The sequence below is a fragment of the Equus przewalskii genome, chromosome 17 (genome assembly GCF_037783145.1).
Source record: "Equus przewalskii isolate Varuska chromosome 17, EquPr2, whole genome shotgun sequence".
In the NCBI taxonomy this organism is placed as follows: Eukaryota; Metazoa; Chordata; class Mammalia; order Perissodactyla; family Equidae; genus Equus; species Equus przewalskii.
The window spans coordinates 76479647-76506544 of NC_091847.1; the positions used below are offsets into that span (position 1 = coordinate 76479647).

The 26898-nt window shown below is 35.8% G+C and overlaps 1 protein-coding gene across 1 annotated transcript in view; it reads left to right on the forward strand.

Annotated features, from left to right (window-relative positions):
• BMPR2 (bone morphogenetic protein receptor type 2) overlaps nucleotides 1–26898 on the forward strand; it is a 206643-nt gene that overhangs the window by 87236 nt on the left and 92509 nt on the right. The gene's annotated exons all lie outside the window — the stretch shown is intronic.

Here is a 26898-nt window from a genome sequence, read left to right on the forward strand (position 1 = left end):
GATTGACAATGTAAAAGTTCAGCCTTTGCTTTTTTTTTTTGTTTTTTTGGAAGATTATTCCTGAGCTAACATCTGCTGCCAATCCTCCTCTTTTTGCTGAGGAAGACTGGCCCTGAGCTCACATCTGTGCCCATCTTCCTCCACTTTATATATGGGATGCCTACCACAGCATGGTTTGCCAAGTGGTGCCATGTCTGCACCTTGGATCCGAACCGGTGAATCCCGGGTCGCCAAAGCGGAACGTGTGCACTTAACCACTGCACTACTGGGCTGGCCTCAAGCCTTTGCTTTTTAACAAAATAAAACTTCTGTGTTCCATTACATCATTAGGAAGACTTGTTCTTTTGATTCCTAGTTCAGTGCTTTCTCCATTACACCATGTTTTATTCAAGCAATAAGCTCTTCCTACCCAATTTAATTTGTTGTGTTCTTTCAGGAACAGATCATATTGTGAAATATATAGTTGTCTATATAATTAAGTAGTTTGGTAGGAATTTATATATGAATGAACAGCTGAGTTCAATAAAAGCCTAGGGGTTGCTTGTAAGAATTTATATTCCTAGATATCTAGGAGTGTGGAGATATATATACTGTATATTGATGTGGATATACTTATTAAAATGACCTTTGAGCAAATAGCATGTATATTTTACTTAGGACTTTGGGAGATGTTTAGTGGGGTTTGTTTTAGCTGGGTAATAGATGGTAGGTTATGGCTGCGTTGTCTTTTTTTTTTCCCCATGTAGATTATTAAAGTTTAATTTACTTAAAAATAAAACTCACCCTTTTAAGTATTCAACTTGTTAAATTTTGGCAAGTGAATACCATTGTGTAACTACCACCACGATCAATAAGAACATTTTCATCATCCTCAAAATTTTCTGTCTTGCCTGTTTACCTTTGCTTCCTACTCTCATGCCTTGCTCCAGACTACCATTGACGTGTTTTCTGTCTATGATTTTATCTTTAGTATTTCGTGTATGTGAAATTAATTTATTATTATAATAAATTAACTAATGTAGAATTAACTGTTCGTTTAGAAATATATCTTATGCTTCTTCCTCTTTAAACTAAATGACTTTCATAGTGAATTAGACATTTTTGTATTTGTCTCTAGTATTTCATACAGAAATCATACAGTGTGCATTCTTTGGTGTCTGACTTATTTCATTAGCATATGTTTTTTAGATTTACCTATGTTGCATGTATTTGTAGTTCATTCATTTTTGTTGCTGAGTAGTAGTCTTTAGGCTAATGTGAGTAATGCTGCTGTGAATGAATATCATATATACTGGTCTTTGTGTGAGCATATGTTTTCATTTCCTAGAATACTTATGAGGGAAATTCCTGAGTGGCATGGTAAGCTTTTATTTACGTTTATAAAAAAACTGCCCCAAACTTTCCCAAAGTGGCCATATTGTTTTGCATTTTCACCAGCAATTTATGAGAGTTCCAAACGCCTCACATGCTTGCCTAGGTTGTTTTTTGTGTTTATGTTTATTTTTTTAATTTTTTTTTTATTTAAAGTTTTTTTTTTTTAAAGATTTTTTATTTTTATTTTTTTTCCTTTTTCTCCCCAAAGCCTCCTGGTACGTAGTTGTATGTTCTTCGTTGTGGGTCCTTCTAGTTGTGGCATGTGGGACGCTACCTCAGCGTGGTTTGACGAGCAGTGCCATGTCTGCGGCCAGGATTCGAACCAACGAAACACTGGGCCGCCTGCAGCGGAGCGCACGAACTTAACCACTCGGCCACGAGGCCAGCCCCTGTGTTTATGTTTTATATATGTAATTATATCATGATTTTTGAAGGCTTTAGAAGGCTGTATGTGAAACTCTTTTGGGTAGAAATGTTTTTATAGAGGTTGCCAGTGTTTCTTTTAGAGCACTAGAAATGTGTTCAATATAACTTTGGATCAAATAATCCACTCTTTTATTTAACCCTCTTTACCCCTAGAATTACCTGTTTACCCCTAGAGTTAACTTTCTACTTGGAATAAGAGCTTATGAGTTTTAAACTTTAGAAACCAAAACCAAATAACTTTCTTAGCGAGTTAAACGTTTTTTTTCTTTCTTTTTTTTTTTTTTGAGGAAGATTAACCCTGAGCTAACATCTGTCACCAATCCTCCTCTCTTTGCTGAGGAAGACTGGCCCTGAGCCAACATCCGTGCCCATCCTCATGTACCCTTTGTGGGACACCTGCCACAGCATGGCCTGACAAGTGGTGTGCAAGTCCGCGCCCGGGATCAAAATCAGCGAACTCTGGGCTGCTGAAGCAGAATGTGCAAACCCAACTGCTGTGCCACTGGGCTGGCCCCTGTGAATTAGACATTTTTAAAACAGTAGTAAATATATGACATCCTTGCTACATTCCATCACCAGATACTTCAAGATTGTGTCTCAATCCTTTTATTATAGGTATCCTTCAAGATACACAAACAATTTTATATAAAGAATTTTAAATTTGAGAAAAATAATACACTAGTGAGAGAATTCTATATGATTCACTATGCACAATAATTTTTAATTTCTAGAATTTTGCATTAGCTTCTGTTTTTGCTAGTCAATAGTCTAGCAAATAGATAAACCATAATGATGGGCCTATTAGGCTTTCAGTTTTGATATCATTTTATTTTAATATAATAAAGAGTGTATTAACAATACCAACTCATAATCCCACCACATTTTGGAATATATCCTTCTAGACCTTTTTTACGCAAACATGCACACACACACTTACACGTTAATTTTAAAAATGGGATTATGTCGTTCCAATGTTTAATATGGTCTTTTCCATTTAAAAATATATTGTACTTATTTTTTTTCCCATCTCAGCAAATCAAATCTAAACAGTTTTTCATGGGTGCATAGTATTTTATTTTTGAATATACGGTGATTTTGATAACCTAAATGTTTATTGGTAGAGAACTGATTATTCCCAATTTTTACTATTATAAATAATATTTCAATAAGCATGCTTATACATATTTATATATTTGTTCTTTATTTCCTTAGAAATTTGAAAGAGAATTTGGGGGCTTAAGAGCATCCACATTTAAAATTTTTATATAAAGCACCAAGTTGCTCTCCAGGAAAGCTGTGGCAAATTATGTAAAGAATATTTTTAAGATATTCTGAAATTTACTCTCTTTGTGAGAGTAGCTACTGAGAATGACCACTGAATACAATATGGGAGGAAAAACTGAGTCGTCCAAAGCCTTACTGTGAAGTTCTTATATATTCGTTTGTTTATGATTTTATGATGTCTATTTCCATCACTTAGAATATAAGCAACTTGAGAGTAGAGGCACTATTATGTAACATATATATGCTATATATTGTTCCCACCACATCTCCAGATTTAGAACAGTGCCTGGCATATAACAGGCACTTAATAAATATTTGACTAACTCTTTAATGAATGATTGTTATACAGGCCCCAGGATATATAAACCTCTTAGAGGCTTGAGCCTGGCTTAGCAGGTTTCCTACCATTTACTGTTGTTGTGAATTAGGAGAGAACAATGTATCTCATTGCTGTTTAGGGGAAGTTTGGATTACCTGACACATTTTCTCAGCTCAGAGTTGTTGTTGAGTGTGTATGTTTGTTTGTGTTTTAATTAGCTTTTGGTTGCCTTTCTCTTAAGGCATCTATGCAGAAAAAGAGTTAACATAGCAAGTTTGCTATCCTTAGATCGGCTTACAAGATTGTCCTTTGGCTGGCATGTTTGAAACTGGATTTAGGGAGTGTTCCTACCATTTCATAACTGATAAGAGTGGATTACTATTCCTAAACTGTTTGTACAAACAATATGGTTTATGTTGAGCACCTCCTTTTCTTTTGGAAGTCTGGAGTTTTGGTATATGCCATGCAGAGGATGCCGACGTGACCAGCCCTCCAATAAAAACTTTAGACACCGAGTCTCTAATGAGCTTCCTTGGTTAGACAACATTTCACATGTGTTGTCACAATTCATTGCTGGAGGAATTAAGTGCATCCTATATGACTCCATGGGGAGAAGAAATCTCTTGGAAGCTTGTACCTCGTTTCTTCTGGACATCATCTCATATCGCTTTTCCTTTCGCTGATTTTGGTTTCTACTATTTTGCTGTAATAAACTATAGCTGTGAGTATGAGGATGCACTGAGTCCTGGGAATCCTCCTAGTGAATCACCAAACCCTCGGGTGGTTTCAGGGACTCCAATGTAGCATCAAATTCAGGAACATCCTAAGGAGGCACCTTATGAAGACTATAATCTTCTTCCCTCTCTGCTCTCTCTTTGACATTAGGGGAATGCTCAGCAGAATGACTGTTTACTCTGTTGCAATCTGGATGTTGAAATAGATAAATTAAGGGATAATTATTTCATTTTTGAAAGGATTGGAAAAATAAGAAACTTCCTTGATTTATTATTTATATTTAATATTTATAATATATTGATATATTATTTATTATGATTGAATTTAGAAATTTGAGTTTACGCAAAATTTTAGAGATTTCTGTTAGCTTAAGGCAGTCTGTTCTTCATATATTTCATAATAGAATTGTAGTGATATTCTGAAATCCCAATTGTGTTTGTCCTGAGAAGTTTGTGTTCTAGGAAAGGGATACTGTTGCTTCAGTTATTCAGTTATTTGCCCCATTACTGCAAGGTTCCTGTGTTGTTTATTTTAAATAGTTCATTTTGACACTTAGATAAGCAGAAGCCAAACACACAAGCATACCCAGAATTAGTCCCTGAACTTTGTTCCAGGGTAAAGATAAGGCATTTAGACTTCTCCAGTACAGATAAATATATTACAGCTACTGAAAAATGGATGTTATGTGATTCTTGGATTTAGATAGACAGTGAAAGTCTTAAAAAAAATTCCTGCCAAAAAAACTTAGGGAAAATTTATATTCCTCCATACAACCTGCTTTTAAGAGCATTATAGATTAGGCATAAGAGTCTTTGACTCAGTAAAACATCTCTATATATCATTTGTTCACAACATGGATGAAAAATGCCTCTGAACTATGTTGTCCTGTTCTGGTACAGCTTTATATTGTGTTCCTGCCTTTTTAAAAATGGACTTAGTTGCAGTATAAACTGCATGTGTGGGGTTGGCCTGGTGGCACAGCGGTTAAGTTTGCATGTTCCGCTTCAATGGCCTGGGGTTTGCCGGTTTGGATCCCGGGTGCGAACATGGCACCACTTGGCAAGCCATGCTGTGGTAGGCCTCCCACGTATAAACTGGAGGAAGATGGGCATGGATGTTAGCTCAGGGCCAGTCTTCCTCAGCAAAAAGAGGAGGATTGGCAGCAGATGTTAACTCAGGGATAACCTTCCTCAAACAAAACCAAACAAACTGCATGTGTTTAAACCGTACAATTTGATGAATTTTTGTAATTGTATATATTCCTGAAAACCCACCATCACAATCAGCATACCAAACATTTTCATAATCCTATTAAGATTACTTGTACCCATTTGTAGTCTGTTTTTCCCTCTTCCCCTAGCACCAGGCAACCACTTATCTGCTTTAGATTACTTTTTTTCCCTACAATTTCATATATGTGGAATCATATGGTATGTTCTCATGTGTAGTATCTTTCACTCAGCACAATGGAGATGAGATTCATCCATATTGTTGCATATATCAGTAGTTTACTCATTTTATTGCTCAGTAGTAGTATATGAATAGATTACATTTTGTTGACCCATTCACCAATTTACGAACACTTGGATTGTTACCATTTTGGGGTTATTGTAAAGAAAGCTGCCTTTGTACTGGTTTTTGCATGGACATAGGGTTTCATTTTGCTGATGTGCCCTACCTTTTGTTGTTTAAAACAAATTGGTTCTAGTAATACTTCTTATCTTTGGCAAAAAATAGGGGAAGGAAACATATCATTCACTTATTCCATAAACATATATTGAATGCTGGTATAGTACCACATGCTGAAGACACAGTGATGAACAAAAACTCAGTCCCTGCTCTCATAAGCCAGGCACATTACTAGTAATAACAAGGATGGAGACTGTGAATTATAGAATGCTATGGAGTGTATGATAGGGGTTCCCCCCTCACTGGTCTATGGTGAGTAGGGAAAGATTTTTTGAAGAACAAATATTAAGATGAATATGAGTTGAATAAATGCGACCTTCTGGGTAAAGGGAATAGAATGCATGAAGGCTTTTAGGTGAGAAAGAGAAAACTACTCTATGGCTGCTACCTGGATGAAGCTGGAAAGGTTTGCAGTTGCTAGATCATGTAGGTCCTTATATACCCTCTTAAGGATTTTGGAAATGAAAGTCAAACAAGGAAGTGTCGTGGCCAAATTGTGTAAGTAAGTACTTTATAGTCTTTTCAGTTCCGGAAATTATACCTGACATCTTTAATTATGTTGATTAGTTTTACTCATAAGTTTTGCTAAGGAATGCTGTTAGGATGATGAGCAGAGTGTTAGAATAAGACTGAAACCACTACCCATTTTATTTTCCTATTTATTTCTGATTAAGTAGTATGTAAATATCAAGATACTACTGGAATACTAATGTTTTAAAGTTCTGTTTGTATAAGAAAAGGCTATTTGCAGGAAATAAATTTGGCGAGAGGCCTGGTTATATAATGCTTGGTTACAGTCTGATAATCTTTGGTAACCTAGTAACTTGTAAGGTACCAAGCACTCTTTTATAGTACTTACTCTTAGGCTAGGAAAAGGAAGTCTTTTTATGCGAGTAGGGTTGTCATAACAGTCTACAATTGTGCTTTAAAGAATAAAAGCAAAAAGTGAGTATAATCTCAAACTATTTTTGTTTATATATAGTGCTTGGTATATTTCTGTAACCTGCTGGAGCTGCACTATCTAATATGTCACTAGCCACATATGGCCTATATTAGTCACCTTGAGCTACCATAACAAAATACCATAGACCCAGTGGCTTAAACAATGTGAATTTATTTCTCACAGTTCTGGAGGCAGGAAAGTTCAAGTTCAAGGTGCCGGGTCATTCAGTTCCCCAGTAAGGGCTCTATTCCTGGTTTGTAGACAGCAAACCTTCTGGCTATGTCCTCACGTGGCAGAGGGAGGTGGAAGAGAGAGGAAGCAAGCTATCTGGTTTCTCTTTTCATAAGGGCACTGATCCCACCATGAAGGCCTCATCCTCATGACCTCAACTAAACCTAATTACCTCCCAAAGGCCACATCTCTAAATACTATCAAAGTGGAGGTTAGGGCTTCAGCATTTGAATTTTGGAGGGGGGGACACAGTTCAGTCCATGGCAGTGGCTATTTAAATTTACGTTTAAATTAATTAAACAAAATAAAAAATTGAGTTCTTCCGTTGCATTACCCATATTTAAATTGCTTAATAGCTGTATACAGTTATGCACTACTTAACGATGGGGATACAGTCTGAGAAATGTGTCATTAGGTGATTTGATCATTGTGCAAACATCATAGGGTGTACTAAAGGGAAACAAAATTTGCCGCTCCAGAATGTCTCTCTTTAACATGAGGATTGTTTTAGGCTGATTATTTTTAAGAAACAAGACTCAGTTTTTCTTGTTACCTCCTCCTTAACTGCCTAAAAGAATGCAGATGAAAAAATCTGTCTCAGGAAGCAAGCTATCCGCTTAGCATAACATGAATGAGGTGGTAGACAGGGAAGAGCTTAGAAAAGCCTATTTGTTGGGCTCCCCTCTGTGTTCTTCTGTTTCTTGTGGCCAACATTTGCTCTCCAGACATTTGCTCCTTTTCACCTACCTGTGAATTACGTTCCTTCCCTTTGAAGTCCTTGACTCTCCCCACCCCCAACATCTTTTGTCTTTAGTTGAGAATGGTATTTACGGTGAGGGCCTCATGATTTTGGCAAGTCAGTTTTCCCAGGTTTCTCCTATGCATACATGTTATGAAACTTTTGTCTGTTTGTCTCCTGTTAATTTGTCTCATGTCATGTTAATTTATCTCATTGTCTCCATGTTTGGAGGCCTTTCAGGATCATTATGGAGTATGTGAAAGAGGTTAATCCTGTTTTGGGTAAGAGGCAAGGCTGTGATTGCTTCTAACTGAGGGTCTGCTTTCCTCAGTAGAAATTCACTATAATGAACCCTTTGAAAAAGTAGAGTTTTTGTTTGTGATTAGTTTCATTTTAAAGTTTTTTTTTAAACTCTACCAATTGCTATATTATTATTATGGTGAGTTCTTTTATATAATTTTTACTTTAAAATTAAAGTAGTATTGCTTGTTTCAGATCTCATCAGAAAGTTTGTTTCTATATGTATAGCACTTTTCAAAGCCCTTTCATATCTGCAAGCCACAGTGAGCCTGGGTTTGGAGATTCCATGTAAACCGTACAGTAAACATAGCTTCACGTGTGGGTATCTCTTAGTGCATAGTAGTATGAATTCTTTCTAACAACAATAAATGTATAAGTTGACTTGTATTCTTCCCTTCCTCCCTCCCTTCCTTCTTTCTTTTTTTTTTGAAGTGCCAAATATCAATTTGTGAATTTTTAGAGAGGGATATACGTTTGTAGTACCTTATCTACTAGTGTCTGCCAAATTGCCCCTATTTTCAAAATAGATTTATCATTTGTCTTTCTCTCTATTGACACTAGTATTATTAGCATCTGATCCAAAATGATGAATCAGATTAAACTTCGTGTTGTAAGATTTTGAGTTAGAACAATAGCCTTATATACATTTGGGTTTTGTATATTGTGGTGGTCACATTCTGTTCTGGTTATTTGTTGCTTCATATGATGAAGGGTTTTGTTCATTGCTTCATCCCCAGTATCTGACACAATTTTTGTCACAAAGAAGGTGCTCTATAATGTATTGAACAAACTTTGAGCCCATAGTAATTGTCTTATAAAAACTTTAGAATCTCCTCTAGCATCTACACAATACTATTTATGTATTGGCCACTGAGTCAGTGCTTGTTTATTAATGTGTGGTTCCTCTGTGTACTGTACTGAAATATCCATTTCAGGATGTATCATAAATGGAGATCTGATTTTAGAATAATAACAGTATGTTTGAAGAAAATTAACCATTTCTTATATAAAACTGTCAACCATAATAAAATTCTATAATAAAGTCCCATGCAATAGATCCTGATGTTGGCTCTATTACAGTGAATCTGTATTAGTATAACTCATTTACATGGATATGAGATAGCAGTTTTTCATGACAATCGTATATTTCTGGTGATTTCTTCAGCAATGTATATCTATAATGATATTTTTAGAATAAAAGAGGAAATAGAAAAATAATACAAATGAAAAGATAAGTCAGTATATATATTTTTTCCAGAGGAAGCTCAATATTTTTAACAAGCTATGGTTTTATGAATTTTTAAGTACTACAGATAAGCCATTGAGATCTTTGGAAACATGCTAATTCTTTAATGTCAAACTTTCATTTTTTTTCCTAGTATCAAACAATAGAATGAGACACTTGCACTCAAAGGGCAAAAGATAGGTTACAAAGTTTCATTTTTTTTTTTTTTTAAAGTAAGTGGTTGGATACCTTCAGCTTAAATGGTATAATAATGCATGGCCAATTCTGTGTAATGATACTTTCTGCTGAAAGCATTCATTTGCCACATCTGTAAAACAGATTTTTTAAAAATTTGAATGCTTAATGCTCTTGTTTTCTGTCTTTGCTAATGCCCACTCTTGTTACAGTTTGGCTTCTGCTCTGTTGTTTCAAACTTCCTCTGTTTTCTTTCTATATCTCTGAGTATAATATATATTCAAAGTAAATGCCAACCAAATAGTAATCATTTCTTTCATCTCCACATTTTTCTTTATTTTATCTTAAAAAGTTGCCTTCATTTTTATTTGACATGAATTTTTGCATTTTTTAAACCGTTTTTCTTATTTATTTTGTTCTCCAATATGTATCTGTCTGTAAGTGAACTGTTATTTATAACTACAATTTTTATGTCTGCCAAATTCCCCAGTATATAAATTGGTTATCACTAAGTTCTAAAAAGCTTTTTAGAGTTAATTTGAAAAAGCTGTTCTCTATAATTGTGTACAATTTCTAGAGTTTTACATTTATAGACCTAGCTTGCATGCTGTATCTTGAAGATAGAAAAAGTGTAGGCTGTTCTCAAAATGTGGGACTGAGAAAGTAAGATGTCCTGCTGCCAGAAATAAAGTTTTTTTCATACTGTCTCTGCTAGAATCTTTGCTTTTCTTTTTCTTTAAGCATTCCCCTTTGATTAAGTGAACTCTCTTCCTTTGCTTTCCTAAAATTCTAGTTTTTTGGATACTTGGCTTATCAAACTTTTTGTCACCTACCATCTGGCTACTCACTGCCAGAATCCTCACACTCCATCTTTTACCCACTTTTAGTTATTTGGAAAACATGATTTACCAACAGAACTCTACTTACTTCTGTTGAATAAAAATCATAAACACTCCTTATCATGAAAAAAATAGAAAATTATTTAGAATTCTTAAAAGTTTATTCTACATCTGAAAATTATATGAAATTAAACAAACAAGAAAACCTCACAGTGTTTAAACTTTTTTGGCATTTGGCATTTGGCATTAGAAAAACTATGTTATTAAGAAGAAGAAAATCATCAGAATGCTTCTAAGTAGGGAGGAAGAACATCCTTGTATTTATATCTTGAAAGATATAACTAAAAATTCAATAAGTTTTGATGAATCTCAAAAACGTAATGTTTAAATTTTAAAAAGTTTCAGGGGCCGGCCCCGTGGCCGAGTGGTCGAGTGCACGCTCTGCTTTGGTGGCCCAGGGTTTCCCTGGTTTGGATCCTGGGCACGGACATGGCACTGCTCACCAGGGCCTGCTGAGGTGGCATCCCACATAGCACAACCAGAACTACCACTACTAGAATATACAACTGTGTACTAGGCGGCTTGGGGGGGAAGAAGAAGGGGGAAAAAAAAAGATCGGCAACAGATGTTAGCTCAGGGCCAATCTTTTAAAAAAAAACCACCACCAAGTTTCAGGATCCTGTGTCCTTCCTTTTTATGCAGATTTTAAAAACACCCTCAAACAATGCCAAATATAGTTTAGGGACATATATATATTTAGTAAAAATATAAAAAGATAGATTTAAAGGGTAAATACAAATTTTATGAGCATGATTACTTCTCAGGAAACAGGATCAGGGAAGGGTCCAGATAAGTTTCCAGAGGTAGATGTAACATTTAGAATAGATTCAAAGGTAATATGGCAAAGTATCAACATTTGTCAAATCTAGGTGGCGGGTACTATGGTTTATGTTTTGCTTTTCTGTAGTTTGAAATTTTTTATAATAAATTCATTAGGAAAAATAAAGTTAGTATTAAAGGAGTAAAGAACAGACTTGGTACTACAAAATTGAATAAGAGGACTGGGGAAGAATACCTGGAGAAGCACTCACAGAAGCAGAGGAAAAAAGAGAACAATATTTAGACACAGGCTAATAAATTTGTTGAATTAAAAAAAGAAGAAAAATCTATAAGCATTTTTAATTAGTCCACCCTTTCCATGTTGGTGCAAAGGAACTAAAATCAAGCTTTACCTCTGAAAATCTAATGCTCATTATAAGCTATGCTAACAGTTTTGGCACAGTAATGATGATTCCAGGATAAAGGGGAAGCAAGAAAATATGAGAATTTTAAATCCAGAAGCAGCAGTTCATTTGAGAATAAGAATAGACTGGATTCAATTGACCTGCCTAATGGTAAAGAAAAGAAAAAAAATCACATTCCTTTTACATCCTCTTAGTTATGTGGAAAATATATTCACATAATTTGGATTAATTCTATTAAATTTTTTCTATCTTCTTAAAGGTCAGAAATCATACCATAAATTTCTTTTTTACTGCCCTAGTATAGGGATGGGGTAGCATTTTGAAGAGTATAGTTCTTCCACCTACAAAGCTGTTTTGCATATTGAGGAATATTTAGCATCCCTGCTGCTAGATTCAAGCTGGTGAAAACCCCTCAGTCATTTTGACAACCAAAACAAAACAAAACAATACCAGTTCTGCACATTTCCAAATTGCTACCCTCCTCCACAGGCGGTCCTGCCTAAATTAGGAACTGCTCTTCATCTATTAATTTGCACTCAGTGTTAACCAACACATACCAATCAAAATACAAATTGTGGCTGTCTAAATCTTTTTAAAAATGTAATTATTACAGTAATTCCATCTTTGAATTTTTCGTGGTGATACTCCATTCCTCCCCCTGCCTATGCAATTTTTTTTTAAAGATTTTATTTTTTCCTTTTTCTCCCCAAAGCCCCCCAGTACATAGTTGTATATTCTTCGTTGTGGGTCCTTCTAGTTGTGGCATGTGGGACGCCGCCTCAGCGTGGCTTGATGAGCAGTGCCATGTCCGCGCCCAGGACTCGAACCAACGAAACACTGGGTCGCCTGCAGCGGAGCATGCGAACTTAACCACCTGGCCACGGGGCCAGCCCCTACAATTTTTTTTTAAGGAGACTTTATTTTTCAGAGTAGTTTTAGGTTTGCAGCAAAATTGATTGGAAAGTACAGAGCTCCCACATAGTCCCTGCCCAGACTCCTCCATTACCAAAATGAAGATGAGGAAAGTCCCCTCTAGTCCAAGTTGGCTGAGAGCTTTTGTCATGAATGGGTGTTGAATTTTGTCAAGTGCTTTTTCTGCATGCGTTGATATGACCATGTGATTTTTTTCTTTACACTGTGATATGATAGATTATGTTAATTGATTTTCAAAGGTTGAACCAGCTTTGCACACCTGGAATACATCCCCTCATACATTTATTTTTCAAATGCTCAACTATAGACAGGCTTTGTGATTTTTTAGTCTTAGCAATTCTGTGTTCAAAACTCTGTCAAGGGGATTCTCTTTTTATGCATTGTTCTACCATCCTCTCCAGTTTCTTGATTTGTAAAATGAAGAGGTTAAATATTAACACGAAAGTTCTTCTCAGTGCTGTAGTTCTATGAATCATGTCTCGCATACTTAAGCTGTCATGTGAAAAAGCCCAGCTTTTAAAAGTGTTTTTTAAATTTTATTGTCGTGAAGTATTTCAAATGTGCAAACACTCAGAGATGGATATGGAAGACCAAGATTTAACAGATGTTATGTTTTGTCATATTGGCCCTAGATTTGTTTAAAAGATGTGTGTACGTTTATTAAATTAAAGCCCCATTGCCTAATTTCATTCCCTTTCCTACTTTCCAAAACTAATCACTCTCCTGAAGTTAGTATGAATCCTTCTTTTTCGTATATCTGTAGCTTTAACACATGATGTGTATTTCCATAAACAACCTAGAGTATTATTTTGGATTTTTGTCTTTTTCTTTTGCTGAGGAAGATTCACCCTGAGCTAGTATCTGTGCCAATCTTCCTCTATATTTTAGTATGTGAGCTGCCAGCACAGCATGGCCACTAACAGAGCAATGTAGGCTGGTGCTGGGGAACCTAACTGGGCTGCCAAAGTAGAGCGCAGTGAAGTTAACCACTAGGCCACTGTGGTTGGCCCTATCTTGGGTTTTTTAAGTTTATGTAAATGATACAATACTGTATAATATTTTTGAAAATCATTTTTAAAAAGAATTACATGAAGAGTAATATTAATAATTATTCCCATATTTTGTTCTAATTGAATCACATAAATTTCACCTCATTTAATCCTTCCAACCATCCATCAAATTAGGAATTTTAATTTTTTCTTGTAAAAGTTAAGAAACTGGAGAAAGTGGGGAAATTGAGATTCGAATCCTGGTTCACTCAACTCTGAAACCCATGACTTCTCCATACCAGGCTGCTTCCATTTCTTTTCTTTGACAATGCCGGGATTGAATGACTGCTTACACCCTCTCAGTTATGTACAGATTTCCTCCTCTACCTGAAAGCAGAGCATTCCTTTGAAGCCTTTTGTAAGCTGAAAGAGTGTGAAGTGAAGAAGCAATTGCCATTAAATTATATGGGAAAATTTTTTGAGCATTCCTAGACTCAAAAAATAACCTATCAAATCATACCAAAAAATACATAGAACCTAAAATCATACTAACATAGTAAAAGCAGGAATTACATGATAAATACACAGCCTATATAAAGTAGGAATAATAATCTATGTGCAGTGTAGTTTTCCTTACCAGAACTGGGAAGACAGCAAGCACACTGGAAGGCTGAAAGGTGGTGATGTTAATGTATTAGGCTGAGTCATTGGAGGTTGGGGTGGTGAGAGGTACAGGAGCCAGGAGTGTGGGACAGAGAGGAAGAGGGTGATCTGTTAACATCTCATAGGCATCCTCTGGATCCATCAGGGTGGACAGGTCACTAACGTCTATACCTCCTTCTATGCCTGCCTGCCTTGATGTCAAAGGTTGAGGTTTGTGGTGTGCTGTGGCTGATGTGGAAGGCTTGAAATATGACAGTACGCTTGACTGCTTAGTCTCTATAACGGCTTTCTGCAAAACAAATGCTGAATGCCATTTTTGCTATTCACCTTTTGTTGCAAACGTGAAAATCATCTTCAGATTTCTTTTGGTTCGCGAAAATGGGTACTAATGTAGATCTTTCATAAAAGTGAAGTTGTATAAAGAGAACTTTCGAATAGTGGGGAAAACCCATATATGCCTTAATTTGGGGCATTCTTCAAAGCAATTCAAGAATAGTAGTCCCCATTTTAACCTAAGAAATTTTGTAACATCTGCCTTTCAGAATCTGTTGATTTAGAAAATATGTAATAATAAAGAAACTAAGTAACTTAGTTAAGAATAGTGGTTTCTTGGAGTGGGAGGAGGGGAACATTAGAATAGGCAAATAGGAATAGGGTATGAGTGAAAGTTTTCACTGTGAATCTTTATATTTCTGTTTTTTAAACCATGTGAAGCATTATCTAGTCAAAAAAAATTTTTAAGAGAAAAAAAAACGAATTGCTGTTTACCAATACTTTAAAGTGGCATTTATTACAATGGCATCTACTTACATTTCCAAAACAGTTGTGGCTGTATCTGTGGACAACATATTGAGTAAGTTTACAGATGGTGCTTGATGAACAGGTGCACCTGCAGACCTCTTGCAACAGTTCTGGGGTACCCACGTGGCTGAAGTCTAGCAGGTTGGGACTGCAGTAATAGGCCCTTCTGGGTCAAGCTTACTTAAAGATTCATGTCCTTCATTAAAGGTGACCTCACGTGACTTGATCAGAAGAAATTTACTGAAAAATGAATTGTTTGTGATCATAATTTTATTAAGGTAAAATAATTAAAGGGTAATTTTTCCAGTTACTGTTTTATAGTGAAACGACAAGGCTGTTTTGCAAACTTATGTGTTTCTTTGGGCATTTTACCTTTTTTATGTTTACGTACTTTGCTAGAAATGTATATTGATACTTGAAAAAATATGTATTTTTTAAAAATATTTTTTAACCAAATATCCATCAAACATTAAGTAGAATGTGATCATTAAAATTCAAGTGAAAAGTATCCTTTTAAAATTTCAGATCTTTTAAATGTTTTTGTTGTTGTTAAATTGGTTTTAAAATTCTTATTATAGAAATAATGCATGTTCTTCATTACAGAAAAATAATTCAAAAGGGCAGAGAAGGGCCAGCCTGGTGGCGCAGCGGTTAATTGTGCACATTCCGCTTTGGCAGCCCGGGGTTCCCTGTTTTGGATCCCAGGTGCGAACATGGCACCAGTTGGCAAGCCATACTGTGGTAGGCGTCCCACATATAAAGTAGAGGAAGATGGGCACAGATGTTAGCTCAGGGCCAATATTCCTCAGCAAAAAGAGGAGGATTGGCAGCAGATGTTAGCTCAGGGCTAATCTTCCTCAAAAAAAGAAATAAAAAGAATGTTCAATCCTGTTCACCCAGAGATGATTGCTTTTTATACTTTTGGCTTTTTGCTATTGTAAGCAGTTAAAAATATAAAAAATTGATTGAAAATAATTAGAAATTCAAAAGAAAAAGAATTTTTTTAAACCTATATTTTTCTGATATGTTGACCAAATGCCTAATTGGCAGGCATTCTGGAATCAGACAAACATGGGCTTGAATCTTTACCCTGATACTTAATAGCTGAGTGACTTGGGATAACTTCCTTATCCCTTTGTATGATTTAGTATCCTTCTTTGTAAAATTGAAATGATAACACCCATCTCATAGGATTATTAGGAGGATCACCAAGGTACCAACTGTAATTTCCATTTAACAGTTAACCGTATGTTTTTCTGTCTCAAGATAACAAATGTTTGCTATAATTTAAGGAAGTTAGTTTGTTTTTGAGAAGAATAAAATTTTTGACCAAAGCTACAATAAGATTTCTACTCACCAAGTTACATATTTTGAAATGCAATATAGAAGTATTCTCAACTTAGAATTGATTTTGACATTCTAGGAGTATCATTGGCTGGATATTTTTTAAACCTTGTCTCTCCACCCTTCAGGCAGGAATTGATTGAAGCTGGTAGACATATCTTCAGTGTTTTATTTTAACCATTCCTATAGATCCTGGCTCAAAGAGGCAGATGAGGGAAAATGGTAGTTCTTTTGACATTGGAAATGGAGCAGCTGTGGTACATTTTAATCGCTGATGAGTGCAGAAATGGTTTAACATAAGCTAGAGACTGATATTTATGGTCTGGTTCTTAACTTCTGACATATCTACAGAGGTTTTTAAGTTTGGGATGAATACCATACTTCCTGTATAGCCACTATCTCAGAAATATACTTGGTATCACTATCTGGAAGTATTGAATATAAGCCAACTAGATTTCATGGACTTATTTCATTTGAGTTGAAAGAAACATGCACATAAATCCTCTTTAATTTAACAGAAATAGGTAGATATAAACACACTCTAAGCAGAGTCAGGTGTTCCATACATTAGATTTACTTTGTGGATGTGATTTTAGAAAGAGTGAGCCTCATTTATGTAGGGAAAAAGAATGTTTTATAGGAGATTTTTCCATACATGCTCCAGATTTTACTTTTGTGATACCTAGGGCTTGTATACTGGATTTAAATCTTTGTATGACTGCATCTCTTTGAGGAAATTGGCATGCTGAATATTTGTGGTTATAGGAGAGAGGTTGATGTGAGGACGATAAAGGAGGTAAATGGAGTGTGACAAAGATAAAGTATATGGTTGGATGTTTGGTCTGTTATCTGTCAGTGATCATTACAAAATTAAAGGTGTTTTAAAATGTGTATAATTCTGTAGTTAGTGAATGGAACAAAGACTCGGTACTGGTGGTGTCTGTTCTTTTCTCTATTCATAAATTATAGGAAAACTAATAAAAATCATGCAAAGTATAAAGTTTGAATTTTTCTCTTATGAACTATTGATAATTAAATTCTTTGATGTGCTAAGAAATACTAAATATTCTACCATCGGTACGTTAGACTATGTGTTCACCTTTTAGATGTGATTTGAATGGTGTGGTCACAAGAACCCACACCCTCCTTTCACATCCCTGAAAATCATTCCTACCAAGTTACTTTGTACTTGAATTTCCTTCATCAGAGATTTCTGTTTGAGATAAAGCATTACATTTCTTGGAAGGTTTTTTTTTTAAATTAATAAACTTTGTTTTGTAGAGCAGTCTTAGGTTCACTCTTGGAATCGTACATTCTATGGACAAATGTATAATAACATGTATCCATTACTGTATCAGACAGAAAAGGTCCACTGCCCTAAAAATCTTCTGTGCTCTGCCCGTTCATCCGTCCCTCCCCACAGTTCCTGGCAAGCACTAATCTTTTTACTGTCTTTCTAGTTTTGCGTTTTCCAGAATGTCATATAGTTAGACTCATACAGTATGTAGCCTTTTCAGATTGGCTTCTTTCACTTAGTAATGTGCATTCAAGTTTCCTCCCTGACTCTTCATGTCTTGATAGCTCATTTCGTTTTAGTACTAATATTCCAGACAAAGACAGTTTTATGTCTTCCTTCCCGATCCATTACTTTTTGTTTCCTTTTTTGTGTCTTATTTCATTAATTAGAACTTCCAGTATGATGTTTTTCTTGTGTGAATTTTGTCTTTCAAGGAATTGGTCCACTTCATTTAGGTTATCAAATTTGTGAACATAAGAGTTTTTCATAATATTAGTTTATCTTTTTATGTTCATGGGGCCTGTACTAATATCCCCTCTTTCGTTTCTAATATTAATAATTTGTGTTTTCTCTTTGTTTCTTATTTTAGCCTGGCTACAGGCTTATCAATGTTACTGATCTTTTCAAAGAACCAGCTTTTGGTTTTATTGATTTTTCTTTTTCTATTTTTCAATTTCCTGTTTTCAATTTCATTGATTCCTGCTGTAATTTTTATTATTTCTTTTCTTCTGCTTGCTTTGGGTTTAATTTACCGTTCTTTTTCTAGTTTCCTAAGCTGGAGAAGTCCCTTTCTAAAATTCATGTGTATATAGAAGAAATTGATATATTAATCCATTAATACATATTTAATACTTGTCTGCACCTAATTAATTTCAAATTTATTTAAATAAAATTTACTCTTTTTGGTGTACCGTTCTATGAGTTTTGTCAAATGCATAGTCATGTAACAACCACCTCAATTAAGATAAAGAACAGTTCCACCCCTCAGAAATTCCCTGTGGTACCACTTTATAATCAACTTCTCCCTCACACCCCACCAAATATCTAGCAATTGCTGGTCTGTTCTCCATCTCTGTAGTTTTACCTTTCCAGAATATCATATAATGAATCATATTGTATATAGCTTTTTCAGTCTGGATTCTTTCATTTAGCATAATGTATTTGAAATTCATGGTGTTTCTTATGTCAATAGTTCTTTCCTTTCTATTGCTGAGTAGTATTTGTTTATTCATTCTTCAGTTGAGGGACATTTGGGTTATAGTTTTGGGCAACTGTGAATAAAGCCACTATAAGCGTTCACATAAAGTTTTTTGTGTGAACTTAGATTTTCATTACGTTTAGGTCAATACTTAGGAGTGGGATTACTCGGTTAAATGGTAAGTGTATGTTTAACTTATAAGAAGATACCAAACTGTTTTCCACAGTACCTGTACCATTTTGCATTTTCATCAGCAGTGGTAGTCCCATCTGTCTCAGCATCCTTGTGAGCACTTGGTATTGTCAAGGGTTTTTGTTTTGTTTTTAAACTTTAGTCATTCTACTAGGTGTGTAGAAGTATCTCATTGTAGTTTTAATTTGCATTTTTTAATATGAAATTCACATTTTTCATGTGAAAACTTATTTGCCATATGCCTGTTTATTTTTAATGTAGGGAAAAGGAAATAAGAGATAAAGATAGATGGATGAATCTTGTCCTTGGCATGCTTCTAGGAAAAGCTGGCCAGCAGAAGTTTCCACATTAAAGCTCTCCATGTCCGGGCAGCAGAAGGGAAAGAGGGTACACTTTGCCTGTTTGACCCTGTTACAAAGGACTAGTCTTTGTTTAAACAACAACAAAAACATCCCCAAACTGGAATCTCTCCTCTCATATGTTTATTTTGCCACGTTTTGCTTTGTTTATTTCTTGAAACCAAATTTCCATAGCACAAGCCAGTTTCTCCCAGTACTGGAACTAGTTGGTCAGAGAAAGTTAGGGAGTTTGAGTACTTTGTAAGCTTTTCATGGACTAATGTATATGATGGGACACAATATATTCTCTTAGTAGAGCACGTGGTCTTAATGTCAAGTTGCTTTTTCCAGACATCATACTTTCTTTCTCTAGGATAATATTCTTGTTTTATTTTAAATAAACAAAATTTCTATTAAAATTGAACATGTACACAAATGTTTATAGCAATTTTATTTCTAATAGTTTTATTTCTAATTTCTAATGGAAACTACCCAGATGACCTTAAAAGGGTGAAAAGTTGGGGCTTGTCCCTTGGCCGAGTAGTTAAGTTCGCATGCTCCGCTGCAGGCGGCCCAGTGTTTCGTTGGTTCGAATCCTGGGCGCGGACATGGCACTGCTCATTGAACCACCTTGAGGCAGCGTCCCATATGCCGCAATTAGAAGGACCCACAACGAAAAATATACAACTATGTACCAGGGGGCTGTGAGGAGAAAAAAGGAAAAAGAAAAAAGGGTGAAAAGTTAAACAGATTGTGGTAAATGCATACCATAGAATACTACTCCATAAAAAGTGATGAACTATTGATAACATGCAGTAACTTAGGTGAACCTCAAGGAAATTTTGCTGAGTGAAAAAAGGCAAATCTCAAGAGGATACATAATGATGATTTCATTATATAGCAATCATAAAATAACATAATTGTTGAGTTGGAGAACAGATTAGTGTTTGTTATTGGTTAGGAATGGGAGTGAAGGGATGGTGACCATAATGGGTTAACATGAAGGAATCTTATGATGGTGCAGTTGAGTATTTTGATTGTGATAGTGTGTGACAGTTGCATAGATTTAGACTCACATATACAGATGAGTGCATGTATAACTGCTGAAATTTGAATAAGCTCTATGGGATTGTGCTAACGTCAGTTTCTTGGTTTTGATACTGTACAGTGATTGTGTGGCATGTTCGCATTGAGGAGAGAAGCATTGGACTTCCTTCTATATTTCTTTCTGTGAATCTATAATTATTTCAAAATAAAATTTTTTAAATGTAAAAAATTAAAGTAGAAACACTTCTGTTTTTGAAATATATAAGTAATACATGAATATATTCATGAAAATTTAAATAATTTAAGAATATTTGGTAAAAAGGGAAAAGGGCAAATAGTTAATATTTTCAGAGTAGCTATTTTTTCCCTCTCTCTCCTTCTCTCATAAACGCAAGTAAGTAGTATTTTCCAGTGTGTACATAGTGATGTTTCTGATTTGCATCTATCTATAATGACAGTTAACTGATGCTTACATGATAAAACTCTCCCTTATTTTTTTTTTTTTTTGAGGAAGATGAGTCCTAAGCTAACTTCTGCTGCCAATCCTCCTCTGACTGACCCTGAGCTAACATCCGTGCCCATCTTCCTCTACTTTCTATGTGGAACGCCTGCCACAGCATGGCTTGTCAAGCGGTGCCGTGTCTGCACCTGGGATCTGAACCGGCAAACCCCGGGCCACCAAAGCAGAAGGTGCACACTTAACTGCTGCACCACCGGGCTGGCCCCTCTGCCATACCTTTACACTCTACTTTCTTGGTAGTCTTTTATTATGGTGTGGGAAATGCAAGACAGCTGACTATTCCAAACATCTGTTCCTAGGAATTAAATGTTGTATATGATTAGCAAATACTGACCCAGGAAGCATATGTAAACAGAAAATGATTATTTTATTCTCAGTAATTTGGCTATATATGTGGGGGAAAATAATGATATTGCCTCTACACCCATACTAATTTTCAGCTTCGTTTGTCATAAAGTGGTAGAAGGACTAGATGATTATTGCCTAGATTTTTTAACCTTTGAATGGGAATATGATATTGAGGACAATACATGTAGATATGAAAACTGTCTGCCCTGTTGGGGATTAGTGCTATATGAAATGAGTTAGGCGCCAGCCCTGTGGCCGAGTGGTTAAGTTCTCACGCTCTGCTTTGGCGGCCCAGGGTTTCACCGGTTTGGATCCTAGGCATGGACCTAGTACTGCTTATCAAGCCATGCTGAGGCAGCGTCCCACATAGCACAACCAGAAGGACGTACAACTAGAATATACAACTATGTACTACGGGGCTTTGGGGAGAAGAAGGAGAAAAAAAAGGATTGGCAACAGATGTTAGCTCAGGTGCCAATCTGAAAAAAAATAAAATAAAATGAGTTAAATACTGATCTTGCTCTAGGAACAAATGAAGTCAACCTCCAGATTGGTGGAGGAGATATGCATGCAAACAGGTAAAATATAATGCTATATAATGCGAAATCAGTTATGAGTTAAGAGCTTAGGGAGTGCAGAGCACATCTTTTAACAGTCTGCAGACTTCACTGGCAGAGCGGGAAAAATAGCCTTCTGGATTTGGAGAACGTTATATGTAAAGGCCAGGAGAGGCCTTGGCATATTAGTGTGGTAGGAGCTCAGAATGGAGGAGTAGGAGGTATGGCAAGAGGTAGATTGGGTCACAGGGCTGACTTACCTATTAGGCATATTAGGCACAGGGCTTAGGGCCCACAGTATTTCTGGAGGCCCATGAAAATGTTTTAATTTCTTTCAAAAATCAGAAGGAGGGCCAGCCCCGATGGCCTAGTGGTTAAGTTCAGTGCACTCCACTTCAGTGGCTTGCATTTGATTCCCAGGTATGGACCTACACCACTCTGTTAGCAGCCATGCTGTGCTGGCGGCCCACATACTAAAAGGAAGATTGGCATGGATGTTAGCTCAGGGCAAATCTTCCTCAGCCAAAAAAAAAAAAAAGAAATATCAGAAGGAAGAGAACTTTTAGATTGAATAAAATGTTTTAATATCTAATTTTAATATATTGTCTTTAAAAATATAATTTTTAATAATTTTTTAGTGGAGGAAGGGGCCCATGAAAATGAAAATTCCTGGGGCCCACAAAGGTGATCATGCAGCCTTGTTGGGTCTTGATCATGAAGGGCATTATATGTTCACTGAAGAGTTTTTATTTAATTCTAGAAACATCAGGGAGCTAACAGATTTTAAACATGATCAGCTCTATGTTTTATGAAGATGCCTCTGTCAGTAGTTTGGATGAAACTATTTCCAGTTTAATGTAGTTACGTTAATCAATATCGTTTTAGTGCTTATAACCAAATATCACCTATTTAAAATGAGGAGAGCAATTTTTTTAAGACCTATATCTAATCACTGTACCTAGTTAAGGATGTCCTCTAAAAGAACTAAGTAATTGGCCATACTTGACTGATCAAAATTTGTCTAGCTGTTGAGAAATTTAGAACACCTACATGTAAATGAGCGAGTCTGTGTATGTAATCTGTGACGATATAATGCCAGGCTATACTGTTTCTCATTGTATTCTTTATTTCATCCCTACTTTTCCTGCATTGTTTATGAAGAATTCAAAACTTCGTACAGATATTGCTGAGACCAATTTTAATAAATAACATTTAAAAAGCTATAAACAATGGATGTAAAATCTATTCTATAAATGGATCCAATTTTACAAAATGGATTTTTCTTTGTTTTGACCAGGGAATTCTTGCTAGAACACCTTTATATTATATTAGAATTTGCTGAATCATAATTTGAAAGTTACTCTTAAAATAGCAAATTACAGTTGGCCTATACTAATGCCACTGGTATAAAATGATTCCTAAAACGTAAGCTCAAGTTATTTTAAGAAAAAAATTAGTGAAAACCGAGGGATATTAAAGATACGATTCAGTCGCCTCGAGTTGTACCTTTCTTGCTTTGATACTCACTTCAGCTTAGTTGGGGGCGGGGAGAAAGGGAGAAGGAGACACGGGAGGTTGGATTTGTTCATGTGTTTTGTTTTCTTCTGTAAGGAGAATTTTAGATTTCAATCATCAGATTATTTAATGGCACTAAAAAATTTATACATGTTCAGGCCTTTAGCTACTTTTCACTTGTGAAGGAAATTCAGGAAGAGCAAAAATACTCATTTACATCTATTCTTTCATAAGGATATACCGTTTCTTTTTCTTTTTAAATTAAATAAAGCACTCATTTATTTGTGATCTATCTACTTCAAGGTACAGTTAGATTCCTATTCATCAACTCAGTATTCAATACAAAATTCTAGTCAAAATGTGTAACAGGAGAAGAGGAGGGGAAAAATTACAGTATCTTGGTTGTGGAAAATTAGAGATATTGAGTTCATAAATTCATTCTGAGCTTTCTATCAATCAAGACAGAAAGGGAAACAGAGTGAGTTATGTAACTTCAACGTCTGGTAGTAGGTAAGGAGCACTTTACCTGCATCAAGAAATAGGGTGGAGGGCTGGCCCTGGTGGCCTAGTGGTTCAATTCAGCACGCTCTGTGTTGACGACCCGGGCCTAGTTCCTGGGCATGGATCTACACCACTCATCTTGCAGTGGCCATACTCTGGTGGCGGCTCGCATACAAAAAGCAGGCACTTGGCAGAGGATGTTAGCTCAGGGCAAATCTTCCCCAGCAAAAAAGAGAAAGGAATGGGGTGGAACAGAGAAAAGAAGTTATGCCTCATTGATAGATATGCTTTTTCAAATCTCATTACAGAGTTTTTGTTTGTAGTTTGAATCTTTTAAGTATGAATCTTTGTGTTGTATGTACTTTATATGTAGAAATATATTTGATTTTAATTTTTACAATAATTTGATAAAGTTTTCAAGTTAGGGGATAATCTAAGGAAATACTGGTATTAAATGTGCAAGATAATCTAGTAATATAATTAAGCTTGTTATTGAAAGAATTTGAATATGTGACTACATGTGGTAAAAATAGGTAGAATTGGGGCTGGCGTGGTGACACAGCATTTAAGTGTGCACGTTCTGCTTCAGCAGCCTGAGGTTCACCAGTTCAGATCCCAGGTGTGGACATGGCACCACTTGGCAAGCTGTCCTGTGGTAGGTGGCCCACGTATAAAGTAGAGGAAGATGGGCATGAATGTGACCTCAGGTCACGGCCAGTCTTCCTCAGCAAAAGAGGAGGATTGGCAGCAGGTGTTAGCTCAGGGCTAATCTTCCTCAAAAACAAAAAACAAAAAACAGTAGAATTATAATTAGGCTAATGTCCTAGAATTAGTTTTTATAAATAGGCTGTACTATGTTTTCTGGTCATCTAATTGATATTAGTAAATATCTTCTAGAAGACTGCCTGAGTGGTTTTAAATTGTGGAAATCAAGTCACACTTATTTTTTAATAATTACTGTCTCTGATTACTGAATATGGAAATTATTATCTATCTCCAAACAGACTATGTAAGATGCTTGAGGAGTAGAACTCTAGATTTCCTACTTGTGAATACCCTGTTTGCCTAGCTCAGTACTTTTAAGTTGCTTTCTGTTGTAGTAAATATGGCAGGTCGTGTGTCTAAATGAGCTCAGGCACACAATTGTCTCTTTCATTTCTTCTCCAGATTTCGGTCCTTAGTTTTGTAGGTTCTGAAACATTATTTTAATAAATCAGCTCCAGTGCTAGTGAATTAAGCCATACTAAGTAAGATACACACCCAAAATAAAGAAAGAAATCAGAAACCCGTGAGGAATACATTGACCAAGTGTATTAGACTGTTGTTATTTTCACCAAACACATTAGGAAAGTCTACTTTAAGAAACCAAATAAAGATTACCTGTTGCTTTCAATAACCTTTTACTTCTTTGGTATTCTCAGCAATGTAGGTAAATGTTAGCTGATAAAGTATGTGGCAAAAGTTCTATTGAAATTAGTTAAATCAGATTATGTATATGGAGAAAGACTGACTGGCATTGAAAGTACATTGGGTTGTCCCTTTATTATATAAGGGATTATCGAGCATTTCTTCTTCTGGCTATTATATCGTTATTTTAATTTTAATAACAGAAAGTCATTTTCTTTTTTGCCCACTTAATAGTCTTAGTTTTGTGTTTGTTTTTTTTTTTTGGTGAGAAAGATTTACCTTAAGCTAACATCTGTTGCCAGGCCTCCCCTTTTTTTTTGCTTGAGGAGGATGAGCCCTGAGCTAACATCTGTGGCAACTTTCCTCTATTTTGCATGTGGGATGCCTCCACAGCATGGCTGAGAGTGGAGTAGGTCTGCACCTGGGATCCGAATCCGCTAACCTGGACCACCAAAGTGAAGCAGGCTGAGCTTGAACCACTCTGCCACGGGGCGGCCCCACCGTAGGTTTTTAAAAACAGATTTATTAAGGTATAATTTATATACCATGAAATTCATTCATTTTAAGTGAACAGTTATTTTTTTGTAAATTTACAGACTTGTGGAACCATTACCACAATCTAATTTTGGAGCATTTCCATCTCCACCAAAAGAAACCATGTACCCATTTGTAGTCCCTCTCCTAATCCTTAGTTACCATGACTAATGATGTGTGTTTAGTTTTCTACAACTGACTGCAAAATATTATAAAAGTGAGTACTGTAGAATTTCCCAAAATTATCCAGCCCCCTAGGTTTGTTAATTTGTTTGTTTTAAAGGCTTGGTAATTAGATCATGGATGTTTTTTGATGATATTTCTTTATTCGGACACCAAAATATTATTATTTTTTTGAGTTTCTAATTTTATTGCAAATAACTTGCAGAACTGAAAATGATTAAATGGTCACACATTTCTACAGTAATAAGCACTATGCTAAAGGATCAGTTACAACACAGTAGTTTACTAACATTAAAAAGAGTATCATTTTTTTTATTAAGATTATGATAGATTACAACCTTGTGAGATTTCAGTTGTACGTTATTGTTAGTCGTGTTGTGGGTATACCACTTCACCCTTTGTGCCCTCCCCGCATTCCCCCCTTTTCCCTGGTAAGCACCGATCAGTTCTCCTTGTCTATATGTTAACTTCCACTTATGAGTGGAGTCATATAGAGTTCGTCTTTCTCTGTCTGGTTTATTTCACTTAACATAATACCCTCGAGGTCCATCCATGTTGATGCGAAAGGAACAATTTTGTCCTTTTTTATGGCTGAGTAGTATTCCATTGTGTATATATACCATATGTTCTTTATCCAATCATCAGTTGCTCCGCATTTAGGTTGGTTCCACGTCTTGGCTATTGTAAATAATGCTGTGATGAACATAGGGGTGCAAGGGACTCTAGGGATTGCTGATTTCAGGTTCTTAGGATAGATACCCAGTAGTGGGATGGCTGGGTCATGAGGTATTTCTATTTTTAACTTTTTGAGAAATCTCCATACTGTTTTCCATAGTGGCTGCACCAGTTTGCATTCCCACCAACAGTATATGAGGGTTCCTTTTTCTCCACAGCCTCTCCAACATTTATCACTCTTGGTTTTGGATATTTTTGCCAATCTAACGGGTGTAAGGTGATATCTTAGTGTAGTTTTGATTTGCATTTCCCT